The sequence below is a fragment of the Natrix helvetica genome, assembly GCF_964273705.1.
Source record: "Natrix helvetica genome assembly, chromosome: 3".
NCBI classification, from domain to species: Eukaryota; Metazoa; Chordata; class Lepidosauria; order Squamata; family Natricidae; genus Natrix; species Natrix helvetica.
In genome coordinates, this window is record NC_138549.1 from 156,498,506 (window position 1) to 156,518,417 (window position 19,912).

Consider the following 19,912-nt stretch of genomic DNA (forward strand, 5'->3'; position numbering starts at 1 on the left):
TCTGACTGGTTCTGGCGAACCGGTAGCGGAAATTTTGAGTAGTTCGGAGGACCGGTGAATACCACCTCTGGCTGGCTCCACCCCCATCTATTTGCTGCTTCCTGAGTCCTAGCCCATCAGTTGGGTCTTCTTCTGTTGCCCTGCACAGGAGACCAGACCTGGAAAGCAGGTTAGTGGGATGGGGAGGGAATGGGGATTTTACAGTATCCTTGCCTTGAGTGGTGTGGAAATGGAGATTTTACAGTATCCATGTCCTGGAGTGGGGTGAGAAGGGAATGGAGATTTTACAGTATCCTTCCCCCTGGAGTGAGGAGGGAATGGGGATTTTGCAGTATCCTTCCCCTGCCACAACCACCAAGCCATGCCATGCCCACAGAACCATTAGTAAAAAAAATTGAAACCCACCACTGGTGTAGACTGCGTGTGACACATCCAGTCTGTGGACCACCAGTTTGACACCCCTGCTTTAATCCATCATCCACTAACATTATATCCTCAAATTTGTAATTTGTCCTTAGTGATCATTGCTCCAAACTTTGTTTGGTGCAGGACCTATTGACTAGTTCTTATTTTCCATGGTCCTTCCAAATGTTTATTAGGGTAGAAAAGTGAAGGTATGAATGAACTGATTCTTTACAATTTAAAATTTTCCTCAGACTGGGCTGGAAAATTTTTATGGCCTCCTGGTGAAACACATTCCATGATGAAGTGTACAGTTGGTCTTATGAAGCAGGTGAATCTCTGGATAGCAACACATTGCATGCAAACTATATTGAAGATCAAAATGTATTTGGAAAGGTAAGTTATTGAAAGTCTTGCCCTCATATTCTAACATTAAACTTGATTCACCACTAATATATCTCATGCTGCAAATTACATTTATACAAGTCTACCCTAGCCTAAAGCAAAATGATAATGCTGTGATTAAAATATCGATTAGGATAATTGTAGCACTGTAAAATCATGTAATGAGCATTATAAAATTTGTCTCTGTTAGTCTTTTCATGCTTTGTATCACATATGTTTTAAGACCAGTAGTAATGCCAAGCTAGTTTGAAATATATGCAGAAGTTAATGAGAGTTGCAATGAAATGGGGTAATAAAATTTGTCATCTAAGAAAGGGGATATGTCTCACACAGGAAATAAAAATTATCTATTCCTTAAGAGAAGCATTACTCCTTACTAAAAAAAAAACCTTCCTCAATCTGATGCCTGTCATAAAAGTGTTATGATTCATGTATCTCAAAGCTATTAATTGTGAAAGACTTATATGTAATATGGATGCAGTTATTACTGCATACCGAGTAATGCTTTTGGAAACTCCAACACATAGTAGAAGGAACAAACATTGACAGTTTCCTTTAAATATACATTATGGGACCCCAAACACATAGGCACATACACATTTTTTAAAAAGAAATGTTGCGAACACTCTCAAATAAATGGATGCTATAAATATAAAGGCTAATCAGAAAATTTTAATTTTTTTACAAAACCTATGGCAATGTCCCATGTCATAATTTAAAATTACGTCAGGAGTGAATCCTGACAAAAATCTCTCATTACCTGTCTTCTTGATGGATTAATTGATTTCCAAAACATTGGTTTGGTGCTACCCACCACTTTAATTCTCTAAATGTGCCTATGGATCCATACAAGGTCAGGAACATTCCTGAGATTTATCCTTGGTATTAAAGAAAATGGTGGATTGAGATTTTAATCAGGTGAGTCAGAATACAATACAATACAATAGTAGAGTTGGAAGGGACCTTGGAGGTCTTCTAGTCCAACCCCCTGAAGATGTCTATGGTCATCAATTAACACAATGGGCTCTATGGCTTTCCTATGAAGATGTCTATGGTGATCAATTAACACAATGGGCTCTATGGCTTTCCTATGGTCCATATATCATCCAGTATATTCTCAGCTTTTGTCTGAGTGGAGATGATAGGAAAATGCTGTTTGCAAGCTGAAGATCTTGGCTGTACAAGGCAAGTAGGACACAAGTGTCTACAATCTGCAGTAGGCAAAAGCAGTGGAGATGCAACCCATCAAATTTCATTGGGGTTTCATTGCAGATCAAATGGGTTGTGAAATGACTGTGTTCAGTAATAAGTAAGACTGGCCACTAAGCACAAAACTTAAAAGTATAGACTGAAATTTCAGTATGTTGGGTGGAAAAAGTATGTTGCCTCCCCCAAAGAGTGAAAATCCTGATTTTTGAATGCTATCTTTGGGCACTTCTCAGCTTTTTGCAGTTAAGAAAACAGGGTGTGTATTGGAATCCATGCTGAGAGCTTCACCCTCAAATCAGAGCGATTCTGGTGATTAAGCAGCTATACTTTAACTACTCATGCGGAGAGAACACAGTCCCTGTTCTAACACAGGGGCTGATCCAGACTTTAAAACTTAATTGATCCAGGGATTTCCCAAGTAAAATCCCTTTCTTATTTTAAACAAACCTGTCATCAAATCCTCCGCCAACATGGGAAGCTCTGAAATGTCATTTTTCTCTGTTTTGGAGTATCCAATTTAAAAAAAAACCACCCAGTTTTGAATTTTTTATATCTTTAATCATTGGGGAACCACTTAGAAAGGCAACATAATCAGTGCTGGGATTGTCCCGGTTTAACAACCGGTTTGGTGATTGTGCGATTTGTCTGTGTGTGTATGTGTGTGCACGCAGTTTGAAGAAATCTTCACTTCCGGAGAAGTAACACAGCTGATTCACGTGGCAATCTGCTCTGCCACACGAATCAGCTGAGAAGATAAAGGTAGGAAAATAGCGCAGGCAAGCGGGTGGGCTCATTTGATCGTCGGTTCGCTGCTGCTTCACTAGAACTGGGCCGAACCGGTAGAATTCCACCCCTGAAGCTACTCTGGATTCAACAGGTGAATCTCCCAGGATCTCCTCTCCGTTACACCATAGACTAAGGAATCTCCTTAGAGCTGCTGCTTCACTAGAACCGGGCCGAACCGGTAGAATTCCACCCCTGAAGGTACTCTGGATTCAACAGGTGAATCTCCCAGGATCTCCTCTCCGTTACACCATAGACTAAGGAATCTCCTTAGAGCTGCTGCTTCACTAGAACCGGGCCGAACCGGTAGAATTCCACCCCTGAAGGTACTCTGGATTCAACAGGTGAATCTCCCAGGATCTCCTCTCCGTTACACCATAGACTAAGGAATCTCCTTAGAGCTGCTGCTTCACTAGAACCGGGCCGAACCGGTAGAATTCCACCCCTGAAGGTACTCTGGATTCAACAGGTGAATCTCCCAGGATCTCCTCTCCGTTACACCATAGACTAAGGAATCTCCTTAGAGCTGCTGCTTCACTAGAACTGGGCCGAACCGGTAGAATTCCACCCCTGAAGCTACTCTGGATTCAACAGGTGAATCTCCCAGGATCTCCTCTCCGTTACACCATAGACTAAGGAATCTCCTTAGAGCTGCTGCTTCACTAGAACTGGGCCGAACCGGTAGAATTCCACCCCTGAAGCTACTCTGGATTCAACAGGTGAATCTCCCAGGATCTCCTCTCCGTTACACCATAGACTAAGGAATCTCCTTAAAGGCATACGTGTGTTTCAAAAGAATAGGCTTTTCATCGGGACTCGTGGAATTTGTAAGGAACTCCGGGTAGGAGCATTTACCACCAATCATGACCGAGGAAGGCATAACTGCTGGAGGCATAATGGATGTCAACACCGCCCTTCAAGAAGTGCTGAAAATGGCACTTATCCATGATGGATTAGTTCGTGGATTTCGTGAAGCTGCCAAAGCCTTGGACAAACACCAACCCCATCTTTGCGTTTTTGTATCCAATTGTGATGAACCTATGTATGTAAAGCTGGTTGAAGCTCTTTGTGCTGAACACCAAATCAATCTGATGATAACAAGAAGCTTGGTGAGTGGGTAGGTCTCTGCAAGATCGTCAGAGAAGGAAACCCTCATAAAGTTGTGGGTTGCAGTTGTGTGGTTGTTAAAGACTATGGCAAAGAATCTCAGGCCAAAGATGTCATTGAAGAATACTTCAAGTGCAAGAAATGAACAATTAAAATACATTTGAGGTGACAGTAAAAAGAAAAGAAAAAAGAAGAAGCACAGAACCTGCTTCCTTAAACGTTTTTTCCAGTGACACCAGTCTACCAAGGCAACCTGGTCTAACCAAATATGGGACGAAGTATACTGCTTCCGTGTTTGCTGTTCAGCCCCAATCCAGCCCCAATGCTTCCTTAAACCATCCTACTCTTCTACTTCCTTTGACAAATGCATTCACTGCACTCCTCTTTGCGTAGCTTCAGGGAATCCTTCTCTCTCTTCCTGCCCATCTTCTTTGGGGGCTATACCTCCTGTCTATTTCTTTCAGCATCTCCATGCTTTGAACTGCTCGGCATTTTATTTTCTAGTGAAACCTGACTGGCTCTCTCAAGCCATAAGCTGCAATGTCATTCCACAGCCCAGGCTGCCTTCTCCCCTTGTTAGCTTTAGAGAACAGGCATCTCAGCTGGGCAAAAGTACTGTACTGCAAGCAGAAAAGCCTTTCTCTCTCTCCTTTATCCTGGTGTTTAAAAAAAATATTTTTCCAAATAAATTTCAGGAAGTTTAACAAGAGCAAATTATCTCTAATTCCTATTTCCTGCATCCTAGTTTAACTTTTTTTCTGGATTCTATCAATGTTACAGCAACTATGTTGGCTACATCATTAACCACATTTCATATTGCCCATCCAGAGATGTCCATGTCTGTTTCAAAAGGGCAAGATGGAGGATGCAACATTGCAATCAGATCAACCTGCTGACATGATTTTGTGGTTATTTTCTCCTACTGGCTTGACAATTGCATTGGGAAAGACTAGTGATTTTCTCTTATATTTCTTCCTGCTGTTTATCTTCTCCAGAAGTTAGCTCCAAACCATTCACATTCACCATCCAATCAGCCAATATGTCTCAAAACTCAAAACATGCAGGGTTTTAGTTGTTTTGCAAGATTTTATTTCAGAATGTTGAAAATTCATACAGAATTTCATGGTCCTTTGCTTGAGGTATTGTGAGACTGTGCAATTTCTATACAAAATTTCATGATATGAAATCTTGTGACATTTGGTGGCCTCATGAATTTTGGCCTACGGATACAATTCTAGCCCAGCTCACAAAACCAGATGGGTGATCTTGGGCCAGTCACTCTCTCTCAACCTTAGAAGAAGACAATGATGAAAATTGTTGCCAAAAGGGGCTTGTCCAGGTAGTTGACAGAAATCTAAAATAACTTGGAGTCCCCAAAAATATATCACGGATCAAAGAAAATGTTAGCTAGATATGTGCCTAACTATACTGGATTAAAATAACTCAGTACTTAACATTCTTTTTTGTTTTGAAAGACAGCTGGAGAAGAGCTCTGCATAACTTACTGATGTATATAACTGCTCATCTCACAGCTAAACAAGCAAACTCAATGCGGTTGCAAAGTTTCCTCTGGGATAAAATTAGCAACTCCTTCCAACAGGGCATGGCCTCTGTTGACCTTGTGGACAGAACTCTCTGGTTTTCAAGGCAATATTGTGGGATGTGGTTTGCCACTATTTCCTCCTATAGTATCTCTTTTCTAGAGGGTCTCTCACAGGGATTCAAAAATTTCAGCAACGGGTTCTCTGCCCGGTTGCTGAGTGGGCGTGGCCATGGTAGGTGTGGCCTAGTCAGCCTCCTGCACCAGGGGTGGTGGTGTTTTCACCTTCCCCAGGCTCCAGGGAGGGTGAAAGCTGTAGAGTCCTGGCAATGATGTCAGGAGTTTCCCCTGAGTCTGCCAGCAACAGCCAGGTCGCGTCTGATTGGTCAAGATGCGGCTTGGCTGAACGCGGGCAATCCTCGCATCCTGATTGGCCGCCCTGCCTGACAGCTCCATATAAATAGCTGTCAGGCAGGGACAGCTCTCGCTTCTCTCCTGTACTTCGTAGCTCTTGTCGTCTGTTAATAAACAATAGTTGAATTTGCCTCACGGCGTCTGTCTGAGTTCCTGCCTATCTAACAAAAGCTTCCTCCCATGGGCTGTTTCCGGCCTTCTGGAACTTCCAGGATGCCTGTTTTCACCCTCCCTGAGTCTCCACATGGGCCTTGCACTTACCTCACATCCAAAACAGGCCGCGTGGAGATAGCTCCGTGTGAAGACCCTGGAAGGGGCGGGGTGGGTTGGGCGGTGTCAGCCAAGGGTGGGATTTGGAGGTTCTCCGAACCGGCCTTAATGTTAGCTACGAGTTCTTCCGAACAAGGGCGAACCCGTAGCAGCCGCCCCTGGCTCTCTCATCCTTCTAACAAGAAGGTCAAACCCTGCTTAGCTGTTGAAGATCAGGCAAGGTCAATGAGATGCTGTTCGCTTTAAATTCCTTGGTTTATTTTTTATTTTTTAAAAACATCATGATAAAAAGCTTCATGACAAAAAGCTACTAATGAAGTGTCTCATTATGGGACTATCAACAAGAAACAGGCATTGCGGTATCTCCTGGCAGGAGGTAATAAATGTAAGCTTTTGTGCCTACAAGTGCTTTTCCTTGATGGAAGTGCCAATTAATTGACTAGGTGTTTGATAATGATTTAATGAAGATGGCATTTTTAACAATGCTTAAGCAGAAAGACTTCAGATGGGTGCCTGGCAATGAGATGAAAGAAGCAACAATATCAGTGTTAATTTATTAAAAGTGGCACCCTTTTAATCCACTGATTCATCACAAAGATTCAGGCGTGTTGAAAAAAAATGAAATTGATTAGCTATATTTCAATTAAAATCTACTTCAAAGTTTGCTGCTTTTTCAAATAACTTTTAATATTGTTACATTCAAACTCCAGCCAATGGTGAACAACTATGGGCAAGGGATGTAAAAAAAAAAACACCCTAAAATGACAATTGCAACTATGTAATTGAAGCTTCATTACTCTTTTTATGTGATAGGTGCAGAAAATGAAAAGGGCTTCAATTGTGTGGTTACAGCTACCATGTTGACTTTTTAAATCCCTGGTCATCTCTGCAGCTATGTTGATGACCTTGGAAAAAGTGCTTTATGTTATAATAGCCTTTTCTCCCATTTATAGTTATTGCATCAGCTCTGTGGTCACCAGATTGAAATTCAGGTGCCTTCAAATCGGCTTGTATTTCTATCTGTTTTGCAACCTTATTTTACTGTTTTTTGACCAAAAAAGGTGTAAAACTGAAGCTGAATTCACTTAATGACCACATGATTCACTTAATGACCACAGGGATTCACTTAACAACCACAATAGAAATAGTGGAAAAATTAGTTACGGTCATGTGGCGATATGACTGCTCCAACTTATGACAGAAATTCAGATCCTAATTGTGGTCATAAGTAAAAAAACAACTGTTCTTACTTTTGAGCCACAGTGAGCACAGGGGTTAGAGTGCAGTACTGCAGGCTACTTGTGCTGACTGCTGGATGCCTGCAATCTGGCAGTTCAAATCTCACCAGGCTCAAGGGTGACTCAGCCTCCCCTCCTTCCGAGGTGGGTAAAATGAGGACCCAGATTGTTGGGGGCAATAGGCTGACTCTGTAAACCCCTTAGAAAGGATTGTAAAGTACTGTAAAGTGGTATATAAGTCAAAATGCTATTGCTATTGAGGGTCCAGAATAAGCAATTAAGCAAGTGCTTGACATATCTCAGTGTAGAAATAGATTCATCATCTGAATGCTGTGTCATAACTAACTTTTATAGCTTTGGATATGGAATTATTTATGCTAACCTGTAATAAAATTGTGTTATAGTAAAAAGAGTGAAAGATACTTTTTGCCTCAGGGACCAATGTAAGAGTAAATACTCTTTGCTCAAGGCAGTTCCTCAGAAAATATACATTATGAGGAAAAAAATACTTCAAATACTTTTAACTCTCTATAGTAACCATAAAGGGAACATCTTCCTTAACAGACATACAGCAGTTTTTGGTTTAAATATATAGTTCTTGACTTGCAATCACAATTGGGACGAGAGTTTCAGTCACTAAGCAATACAGTTTTAAGGAAACCATCACATGACCTGATCCAATTTTATAACTATTTTACTGTGGTTAAGTGAATCATATGTTTCTACTTTGAACTGAACCTGACAGAAGCTATGTTACTGTTCCTCAGTCGCCACACAGAAGGGGAAGGGAGGGGGGTTGGGGAATGCCTTACTAGACACAACACAGAGCTTTCTCATGGGAACCAAGGTCATCTCCACTGGTAATGGATAAGGTCAGGGAAGGAGTACCTGCACAGCCTGCCAATTAACCTGATTGGCCAAAGTGACCTGTGACACTTGGGGATGGGGTTATTTCCTATTTTAATTATATTGAAACCATAGGAATTTTTAGAGTTGGTTTTCCTTTAACCAGTGCCGATGTGATGTATTCAATAAAGAAGTTCTTTGATGTGGATTCAAGTCTCAGAGTTCTGATTTGTTTAGGTTCATTAGTTGGAACCTTGACAATATGATTGTTAAATGAATTATGCAATTGCTAAGCAAATCCAGCATCACTAATCAGTTTTGCTTGTTGGAAGCTCTCTAGGAATGTCATAAATAGGGATCACATGACCCTGAGGTCCTGCAACCATTGCCAGGTATGTCATCATGTGAGACAGGGATGGTGTGACGATTGTAGTTTCAAGGATCGGTCATAAGACACTTTTTCCAAGGCCATCATAACTTGGAATTGTTGTTAAATGAATAGTCATTAAGTAAAGGACTAGCTATAGAGCAATTGCCCAAAAACAGTATTGTTCAGGCCATCTCATAAAATCACAAAACACGAAGCCAATCAAGTAATTTCATACCCAGGGCTGCTCATTAGAATATTTAGAATTTTACTTGTTCTTTGCTTTCTAAAAGAACTTGCCTTGCAATTACTGCTGGAGGCAAATCAGAGTGATGTCTGGGTTTGTAATTTCAAAAGATGAGCAGCTATTGAGCCTCTGCCTATTTTGTCTACTTGTTCATTTTACTGTCATTATGGTCCACTCTCATTAGCAGTTCAACCCTAGAAGAGTTCATTGAGAAATAGAAGCCAAATTGTACATTTATCTCAGCTTTCCAGCAAATGGGGGAAAGCGGTCATAGAAAATACTTTTTTGATTTCATTGTATGTTTTTTTTAATGCAACCAGAAGCTCACAAAGGGCAAGACATTAGTAGAATTAGGGGCATCTAGGATGGACACGTAAATCAAGATGATGACCATGACTATGTGATTGGAGTCCTACCCTTATTTTATATAGACAATCATGAATATTCTCCTGACTCTGAAAACAGCAGGAAAGAAACTGGGATTTCTGGCCTTTTAAAGATTAGTTTTGCAGGATTTGAGATATTTAATTAAAGCCAGTATATTCCCAATGAGAACTGAGTGCACTGGTTTCATTTGGTCCATGTAAGGATTGTAACAAATGCAGACTTCTGGTTTGTGAGAAGGATGTTACTTAATGACAAATCTGAAAATGGGAGGAGAAGTTTTGTTTTGTTTTGTTTAGAAACAGAGATTCACCTTAAATAATTTGCAGATAATGGGCCAGAAGCAGTTTCATGATGTATTTCTCTCTCTTTTTAAAAAAAATTCAGCAAAGACTAGCTTTTCTCCCAAAGAGATTAGCCTTGTGATAACATAATAGTTTATTCGCACTTCACCTTCAAAAGTCCTTTTGTAAAGCAGCTTCAGAGATCAATTAGCTTTTGAGAAAAAAGGGAGAAAGTTCTATATAACAGTTCAAGAAGAACTTACCCAGTGATGTTCTGCAACAACTTGGTGTCAACTCTTAGTGATCACACAGATAGACCTTCAGGATGATCTGCCCCAACCTGGCCCTTCATGTTTTACAATAGGGTACTCATTGCTACTGAAATTATTTTCTTTCTTTCTTTCTTTCTTTCTTTCTTTCTTTCTTTCTTTCTTTCTTTCTTTCTTTCTTTCTTTCCTTCCTTCCTTCCTTCCTTCCTTCCTTCCTTCCTTCTTTCTTTCTTTCTTTCATTCTCTCTCTCTCTCTTTCCTTCCTCTCTCCCTCTCTCCTACCATTGCCCATCTCTGTCAATGACCCTGGATGGCTGACAATTCAAAAATATATATTACTATTACAACACTAAAAACAATAAAATATCCAAAATAAATATACATAGCAGTTGAGATACTAGAATAGAATAGAATAACAGAGTTGGAAGCAGTGATGGGATTAAAATAATTTAACAACCGGTTCTCTACCCTAATGATTTCTTCCAACAACCAGTACAACAAACTGCTCAGAAAGTTAACAACCGGTTCTCCCGAACTGGTGCGAACTGGCTGAATCCCGCCACTGGTGGAAACTATTCAAGGAGAGAAGCAACTTAGATCTAAGGAGAAATTTCCTGACAGTTAGAACAATTAATCAATGGAACAACTTGCCTTCGGAAGTTGCAAATGCTCCAACACTGGAAGTTTTTAAGAAGATGTTGGATAACCATTTGTCTGAAGTGGTGTAGGGTTTCCTGCCTAAGCAGGGGGTTGGACTAGAAGACCTCCAAGGTCCCTTCCAACCAGTGGTGGGATTCATCCAGTTCACACCTATTCGGGAGAACCAGTTGTTAACCGTCTAAGCAGTTCAGAGAACTGGTTGTTGGAATAAATCTCATTTTGGTTTTTTTTTCACTTTACAGGGCTAATCCTGTAAGGAAGGCAAGAAGGAAACATTCTGGTGTTGTTTCTAGCCTAATGTTTAGTGTCCTGCCTCTCCGGTTAACCCTTATTACAGGGGTGTCCAAACTTGAGAACTTTAAGACTTGTGGACTTCAATTCCCAGCATGGCTGGCTGGGGAATTCTGGGAGTTGAAGTCCACAAGTCTTAAAGTTCTCAAGTTTGGACACCCCTGCCTTATTACATTGTAACAGCTAAGGTGAAGCACCCATCGACGTGAGTGATGTTGAATTGGCCACGCCCACCCAGTCACATGACTGCCGAGCCCCACCTATCAGGCTGGTCATTAGGGCAGAGAACTGGTTGTTAAATTATTTGAATCCCACCACTGGATAGAGACACTTGGACTCAGGGAAATCCCTCCTTGTTAAATTCTCAAGAAACTAATGTATTTGCACAATGTCTCCAAAGTATGATAATTTGAACCTGGCCATTTACACCTTGAATGAAAACTCTGGATTGATTTGCTTTCTGATCCATTTATCTGTTTTTGTGGTTATCCCTGGGATTCTCAGCAGTCTTCTCTGCCGTCAAAGTTCAAAAGCTTCACTACTCTTTCGATCTTGCTTTTCATAGTCCACCTTTCATGTGATTATTGAGGATTGACACCAACCTGATGACACATCATCAATTTTTACTTGTTTGATAACAGCTCTCTGTTAGGTTAGGTCTACCTTTGATCAATTCCACAACTATTTCTTCTTTAGGAACCCAAGAATGTTTCAAAGGTTTAGAAATGTTGCCTTTTTCTAACTAGAGCATGCATTTAGTATTTGTTGATTATTAGAATAATGTGCATTTGCCTGCTTTATGTTTAAAATTACTCTGAGCATTTCTGGCAGTAACTTCAAGAGAGGGAGGTGGTGATTTTCATATAGTTTTAAAACTACAAAATCTCCTTTTGCTCATTTTTGATGCAATGCTACCACTTTCATTGGGTTTTTTTAATAATCCACATTTAAACAGTCTTTGAACATTTCCTCACTAGAGGACCATAATACTACCCACCTATTGTTGAATCAGCAGAATATTATAGTTGCCTGAAATTTATTGTCTGTATTGCCAGTCTTTATTGCTTCTGTTCCCAGTCATTGCTGTACTTGACTTCTCTCTGAAGCATTGGATGACTCAAAGGATTTTACGTAACTTAGATTGATGGAGTCAGCTGAAAGATCTGCTGGCATGAAATCTGCTGTGTCCCATTGCCAATTCTTATCTTACTCGCATTGCCTCAATTGTAAGCTGCTGAACTTTACATCAGAAAGCAAAAAAGAAGTTTTTGGAGAGTGGGGATGCATTCTGGGTCTATGGGTAGCACTTACAGCAATGATGTTTTGTCCTGAGTTCACAGGACAACTGCATGATCTCCGGAAAATATGAAATATACAGGGAGTCCTTGACTTATCAGCCATAGTGGCACAGTGGTTAGAATCGAGTATTGCAGGCTACCTCTGCCGACTGCCAACAGTTTGATCCTGAGCAGCTCAAGGTTGATTCAGCCCTCCAACCTTCCAAGGTCAGTAAAATGAGGCTCCAGATTGTTAGGCACAATATGTTGACTCTGTAAACCAATTATACAGGGATGTAAAGTACTGTGAAGTGGTATATAAGTCTAAGTGCTATTGCTATCACCATCATTCACATTTACAATGGCCTCAGAATGGGTGTTATTTGTCCATTAAAGTTCCTCCAGACATTGTAAATGGTCATGCTTCCTCCTAAAGTCATTTGATTACATTTTGGGCTCTTGTCAACCTGTTCACATTTATGACTAGGGTTTGAGATCTGTTTCCTTAGTGCACTGATTGATTTCTCCTCCCCTCTGTATGGGGAAGTGGAAATCCTTCCGTGTACTGGAGAAAACAGACCTAACATCTGATGAAAATGATCAAGATGATCAAGAAATCCCAGTAAGGGTATGGCTAGCTGATGAGAGCTAAATAGCTTGAAATAGATCTATACTAGTCTCCCTTTATTTATTTATCAGCACAAATACAATACACACACACACACACACATATACATACATACATACATACATACATACATACATACATACATACAATACAGCATTGTATTTGTGCTGATAAATAAATAAAGGGAGACTAGTATAGATCTATTTCAAGCTATTTAGCTCTCATCAGCTAGCCATACCCTTACTGGGATTGGAACCTGGGCTGTATTACATATTAGGCAGATGTATTAGCCACTAAGCCACAGGCTCTCCTCCTTATCAGCTGAGCCAGGGAAATAGGTATGTATTTGTAACAAATGTATTTGAAGTGCTTAAAACGACCCTCCGAGCAAACCAGAAGTGACTTCCGATTTGCTCGGAGGGTCATTTTGATTGCTTCAGAGGCTTCAGGGAAGCCCCCTGAAGGTCCCTGAAACCTCCGGAGGGCTTCTGGGGGGGGGAGGCTGTTTTCGCCCTCCCTATGCTCCTATAAAGCCTCTGGAGCCTGGGGAGGGCGAAAAAGCATGCAAAAATGGGGGGGGGGGTTTCGCACCTGTAGTGCGTGCATGCACACTGGGGGGGGGTCACACTTTGCATTATGGATGTGGCATGCCTACACATGACCCCCCTGCGCTCCCCCCACTTATGGCACGCAAGCCAAAAAAGGTTCGCCATCGCTGACCTACAGTATATGAGTTAAGGAGGCACTGAAAGGGTGTAAAGGATAGTTTGCCAACAGATGTAATGTCAGTGCCTTTTTAAGTTAAATTTCTACCATATTTTTTATAGAAATATATTGTTGCTATGCAGCATCTTTAAAGCCGTTTTGAGAGATGCAGCATGGATGATCACCCTCGCTCCGTAACATCTTTTCAGCTTCGAAGTCCTATTCCGTTCCTAATTAGTGCAATCACCCAATTCCTTTACAAGATAATGGTTTACACATGTCGGAGTTAGCCTTCTCTGCTCTCAACTGAATTGGCAAGATATTATTTTTAACATGATTACAGCTAAGAAGGACTTAAGGTTGCCTCATTCATTGATTGGTGTCGAGAAGAAGGGAGCATTGGAAACAAAGAGGAAAAAAATGTTGCCAAGATACATTTCTACCATGGTTAAGTACAAGGAGTTCCTATTTGCTATTTACTTCTCTTCCCAACCAATCAGCTCTCTCTGCCATCTCACTTCTCCTCCAATCTAGATTTCACTGCAGCTTTGTCTTCATAATATATCTGGAATTTATTATGTGTGTCTTGTTTTCAGGTTGAAAAATACATTCCCATTTTTGGGGAAACTACTGTGTGCTTGCATTAATTTCTTGACCATAGTAGTGAAGTGAATGAATGAAAAATTACCAATGAAGAAGAAAAATAACAGCTCCCAAAAGAGCAACCAGCATGGCTGCATAAATAACTCTCTGACAAACTGAAAGACAAAAAAGATAAGTATAAAAAGTGGAAAGAGGGGGACATAACTAAGGCAGAATATCAGCAAAGAGCCCGAGCCTGTAAAGATGACATGAGGAAAGCTAAGGTGCACAATGAAGAAAGGCTTGCCACAAAAGTAAAAAATAACAACAAAAGCTTCTTTCAACATGTTAAAAAGAAGGTGGCAGAAGGTGACAAGCAACAGGGAGAAAGCAGAACTATTTAACCAGGGGTGGGTTCCTGCCAGTTCTAACCTCTTCTATAGAAGAGGTTCCACAAATCTACCGTGCCATTTAGAACCGATTCCAGCTCCCTTCGCCCTCCCGTCCGCATCACGCTTGCCCCGCCCGCCACTCACTGATTGATTGACTCATCAATCACCCCGCCCACCTCTAAGAGTCCTATCTAAACCTTAAAGTCTTAAAGCTGTCAAGTTTGAACACCCCTGGGTTTTTTTTCTAAAGGGTTAAGGGTGCAAGGGTCTTGTAACTTGACAGCTTTAAGACTTGCACACTTCAATGCCAGAGTTTCTGAGCCAACATGACTGGAGGAGTTGAAGTCCACAAGTCTTAAAGCTGTCAAGTTTGAACATCCTTGGAGGGTTTTTTCTAAAGGGTTAGGGGTGCAAGGGTCTTGTAACTTGTCAGCTTTAAGACTCATGTGCTTCAAATGCCAGAGTTCCTGAGCCAACATTTTGGTTGTTAAGCAAGAGCATTGTTAAATGAGTTTCCCCACATTTTACAAGTTGGCCACGCCCACCCAGTCACATGACTGCCAAGCCACTCCCACCGGTCACATGGCCAGTAAGCCACTCCCCCAAAGCAGGGCACACCTACAGAAGAGGTTCTAAAAATTTTTGAAACCCACCACTGTATTTAACTCATTTTTTGCATCTGTCCTTACACAAAGGGATAAAACAGTCCAACCTATCAAAAACAGCGCCACAAAAATCAGATTAGGAACACAAGTTGAAATAGGGAAGAAAATGATAAGTGAGCACCTGTCTACCCTAGACGAGTTCAAATCACCAGGACCGGATGGATTACACCCCAGGGTTCTGAAGGAACTGGCAGACGAGATCTCAGAACCACTGAACTATATCTTTCAGAGATCCTGGAGCACTGGAGAACTGCCAGAGGACTGGAAAAGAGCTGATGTGGTTCCCATCTTCAAAAAAGGAGAAAAAATAGACCCAGGAAACTATAGACCTATCAGCCTGACCTCGATACCAGGAAAGATTCTGGAAAAGATAATCAAGAAACGAATTAGCGAACACCTAGAAGGAAACAGAGTAATACCAAAAAGCGAACATGGGTTTGTCAAAAACAGATCATGCCAGACTAATCTTATTGCATTCTTTGACAGTGACAAAATTAGTGGACCAGAGGAATGCCGTAGATATAGTTTATTTGGACTTCAGTAAGGCATTTGATAAGGTAGACCATTACCTACTACTAGATAAAGTAGAAGAATGTGGGTTAGACAGCATCACCACCAGATGAATTCATAACTGGCTGACCAACCGCACTCAACGTGTAGTCCTCAATGGAACTGCATCTTCATGGAGGGAAGTATGCAGTGGAGTACCCCAAGGCTCTGTTTTAGGCCCAGTACTCTTCAACATCTTCATCAATGATTTGGATGAGGGAATAAATGGGGAACTCATCAAATTTGCAGATGACACCAAGCTGGCAGGAATAGCCAACACCTAGTGGACAACCATTTAAATATGAGCCAGCAGTGTGCAGCAGTTGCCAAAAAAGCCAACACAGTTCCAGGCTACATAAACAGAGGGATAGAATCAAGATCACATGAAGTGTTAATACCACTTTATAATACCTAGTCAAGGCTTGGCATGGGTCAAGACCAGAGTTTTTGCAAGCAACAAATCCAAGGGAAAAGACAAGAGACACAATGAGGTGGAATCCAGAGTTCAAAGCACAGAAGATAAATATGACTAATCTATCCCAATATTTTCTCTCAGGGAATGATCCCAATAAATAAGCCAAGCTGAGCCATGACCCATTAAAGATCTGGAACACCTTACAGATTAGAGCCTGCTGTTTTCTGGCCAGTCTATTAGTGCTCGGCCACTGTACCTTTAAAGCACAGCTCTGCTAAGGGCTGGGTGGCTGGACTTCAGAGCCCGAGGGCATGTCGGAGGGTGCAGGCAGGGTGTCCTCCTGAGGCCCTGCAGATCCACCTCAGTCATTGCTGGAATTCAACATTGCTGGAATTACTTCCTTCAGGATCATCATCCCTGGCTCCATGTTTGCACATTCTTTTGCTCATGGACAGATGCCTGCAATCAGATAACCACTTGTAGCAGGCAATCAAATATGTCAGAGCTCTGCAAGTGGTAGAAAACACGTCCTTTTCCTACCATCATCTTTGCACCAGATGAAAGTGCTTTGTGGCATGTTTTGTCTGTGCTTTGCTTCCCCATTGAAGAGACTAGATTCCCATCTGCCTCCAGAAAGAGGTCCACGAAGAACTTTGGATGAGATCCAATGAGTTATGTTAACTTTCCATGGACAACAGATTGTAACATATTGCCAGTGCAATGCAAAATAGTGTAGCAGAGTTCAGTATGTGGCAGATGGATGGAGGGTCTTTGTTCAAAGGCAGTTTCCCTGATGCAGAAAGAAAAATGATATCATGAAAAACAGATTGTGTATTAGAAACAATTAAACTTGGATGAATTCGTAACTGGCTGACCAACTGCACTCAACGTGTAGTCCTCAATGGAACTGCATCTACATGGAGGGAGGTATGCAGTGGAGTACTCCAAGGCTCTGTTTTGGGCCCAGTACTCTTCAACATCTTCATCAATGATTTGGATGAGGGAATAAATGGGGAACTCATCAATAGCCAACATTCCAGAAGACAGGCTAAAGATGCAGAAGGATCTTGACAAACTTGAACATTGGGCACTCTCTAATAAAATGAAATTCAATGGTGAAAAGAGTATGGTTCTACATTTAGGCAAAAAAAATGAAATGCACAGGTACAGTATAGATGATACCTTGCTCAGTAGTAGTAACTGTGAAAGGGATCTTGGAGTCCTAGTGGACAACCATTTAAATATGAGCCAGCAGTGTGCAGCAGCTGCCAAAAAAGCCAACACAGTTCTAGGTTGCATCAACAGAGGGATAGAATCAAGATCACGTGAAGTGTCAATACCACTTTATAATGCCTTGGTAAGGCCACACTTGAAATACTGCATTCAGTTTTGGTCACCATGATGTAGAAAAGATGTGGAGACTCTAGAAAGAGTGCAGAGAAGAGCAAAAAAGATGATTAGGGGACTGGAGACTAAAACATATGAAGAACGGTTGCAGGAACTGGGATGTCTAGTTTAATGAAAAGAAGGACTAGGGGAGACATGATAGCACTATTCCAATATCTCAGGGGTTGTCACAAAGAAGAGGGAGTCAAACTATTCTCCAAGGCACCTGAGGGTAGAACAAGAAGCAATGGGTGGAAACTAATCAAGGAAAGAAGCAACTTAGAACTGACGAGAAATTTCCTGACAGTTAGAACAATTAATCAGCTTGCCTCCAGAAGTTGTGAATGCCCCAACACTGGAAGTTTTTAAGAAGATGTTGGATAGCCATTTGTCTGAAACGGTATAGGGTTTCCTGCCTAGGCAGGGGGTTGGACTAGAAGACCTCCAAGGTCCCTTCCAACTCTGCTATTGTATTGTATTGTATTAAGTATCATCTTCTGTGATGCTTGTTTTCAATTTCCCATTCTAGTTCTACCCCTGCCATTTCCTAGCAATCTCCCTTCTAATAATTCACCAATTCTGATTCAGTTTAACTTTTTCATCATTTTATCCCAGTTAAGTACTTTACCTCTGCCTTTCTCTTACGAAGTTCTAAACATTGATTGTTAAATGTCCTATTATTTTCTTTCAAAAACCTAATAGAAGACACAACTCTTCTAGCCAGAAGTATATGTTGCTCTTTACTGCTTTTTACATTTTTCAATATTTTAAATGTTTTCTCTGTTTAATATTCTTTATTTGTTCCTACTATTTTGAAGCCTTCAGAGCAACCTCACTTGACAGATTTCTTCCTGGCAATGTCACAATGTACTTTGAGTATTTACAGGTAATCTTTGACTTACAATTGAGACCCCAATTGTTAAACAATGTGGTTGTTAAGTGAATTGTGCCCAATTTTACAACCCCTCCCCCCAATGGATGTTAAGCAAATCACTGCAGTTATTGAGGGAATTGTGCTATTCCTGAGCTAATCCACTTTCATTCATTGACTTTTCTTGTTGGAAACTAGCTGGGAAGATCACCAATGGCAATCGCATAACCTTGTGATGTTGCAGCAGTTGTAAACACATGCTGGTTGCCAAGCACCCACATTTTGATCCCAGGACTGTGAGGCTGCTGCAATGGTTGTAAATGTGTAGACCGGTTGTACGTCACTTTTTTCAATGCTGTTGTAACTTTGAACAGTCACTTAACAAATGGTTGTAACTCGAAGAATGCCTTTATTTAATTTTGTCATGTACTTTTTGAACCCCCAACTATGAGGATGATGCAACGGTTGTAAATGTGAAGACCGGTTGTACGTCACTTTTTTCAATGCTGTTGTAACTTTGAACACTTAACAAATGGTTGTAACCTGTATTTAATTTTGTTTTATACCGTACTTTTTGTGCTTCCAACCACACATGACCTCTAAACTATCTTCTTCTCCTCGGATGGTTGATTTTTAACCAAATGTTCGAGTCATATGATTTCTCAATTATCTATAATTAGAATGTAGAAGTTGTTGAAAGCTTTGTATGCTTTTTGAATGCCCAAGATTGATGAAAGATCAAATTCTACAATGCCATTGGAATAATTTAAAGGTCAAGACTATGAAGAGCAAAAGAAAAAAAAAAGATGAATATAAAGTTAGACTATTTAATCAGGGATAAACTACGTGTTTGATATTTCTAATAATCCCCTGTGGACTTTTTGTTGCACCAGAACTGAAGGGATTATGACTTGTGACCTGCACATAGATAGAAGTTAGGCTACAGGAAGAAAAGTTTTTTTTTTTAAATCTGTAATGTTAAAAGAGTGCATTTTTTGTCCTTGTGTATTATAAGATACATTATATATAATAATTCTCTCTCTCTCTCTCTCCCCCTCCCACTCTCCCTCCCTCTGTGTGTGTGTGTGTGTGTGAGTGAGTGAGTGTGTGTGTCCGTCTCTCTCTCTCTCTCTCTCTCTCTCTCTCTCTCTCTCTCTCTCTCTCTCTCTCTCTCTCTCTCTCTCTCTCTCTCTCTCTCATATCTATCACATCTCTAACAATGTTGGTACACAAAGAATATAGATAACTTTTGCTTTTCTTCCATGATTCAACTGTGACAATTTCTCTCTCTCCCCCTCTCCTCCCTCTCAATATTGGTGCACCAGATTACTTCTGCTCCTCTTCCATACTTTACCCATGATAAACTGTTGTATCTTGGTGCACACAAACCAAACCAATGTGCGATTGGGACCAAAAGTACAACACGACTCTCTTTCTATGCATTTGTTCTTCATGATTGCTTTCTGAAGGGATATTTCTGCTTTCTTTTGGCAATCTTGATTCACAGTCTTCAATCCATCAGCTTCTTGACCCGCAGTCCAGTCCAGCCCTTCTGATTCTTCGTCTTCCTATCAACTCTCTGAGGCTTTATTGTTACCGGACTCCATCTTCCCTCATACTTTTGACCCTTCTTGTCCCTTCTGCGGCACGTCTTCTATAACCTTTCCTTCAATCTTCATCTGTCTCTCCCTGCTTCAAGAATAATGAAAAGGTTGCTGCTTTTTCA

General features: G+C 40.9%; 1 pseudogene across 1 annotated transcript; it reads left to right on the top strand.

Moving 5' to 3' along the window:
* Window positions 1-3,593: 3,593 nt before the first annotated feature.
* Window positions 3,594-4,102, top strand: LOC309389816 (small ribosomal subunit protein eS12-like; annotated as a pseudogene). The gene has a single exon. The product of its transcript is annotated as a small ribosomal subunit protein eS12-like (transcript).
* The last annotated feature ends 15,810 nt before the right edge of the window (window positions 4,103-19,912 follow it).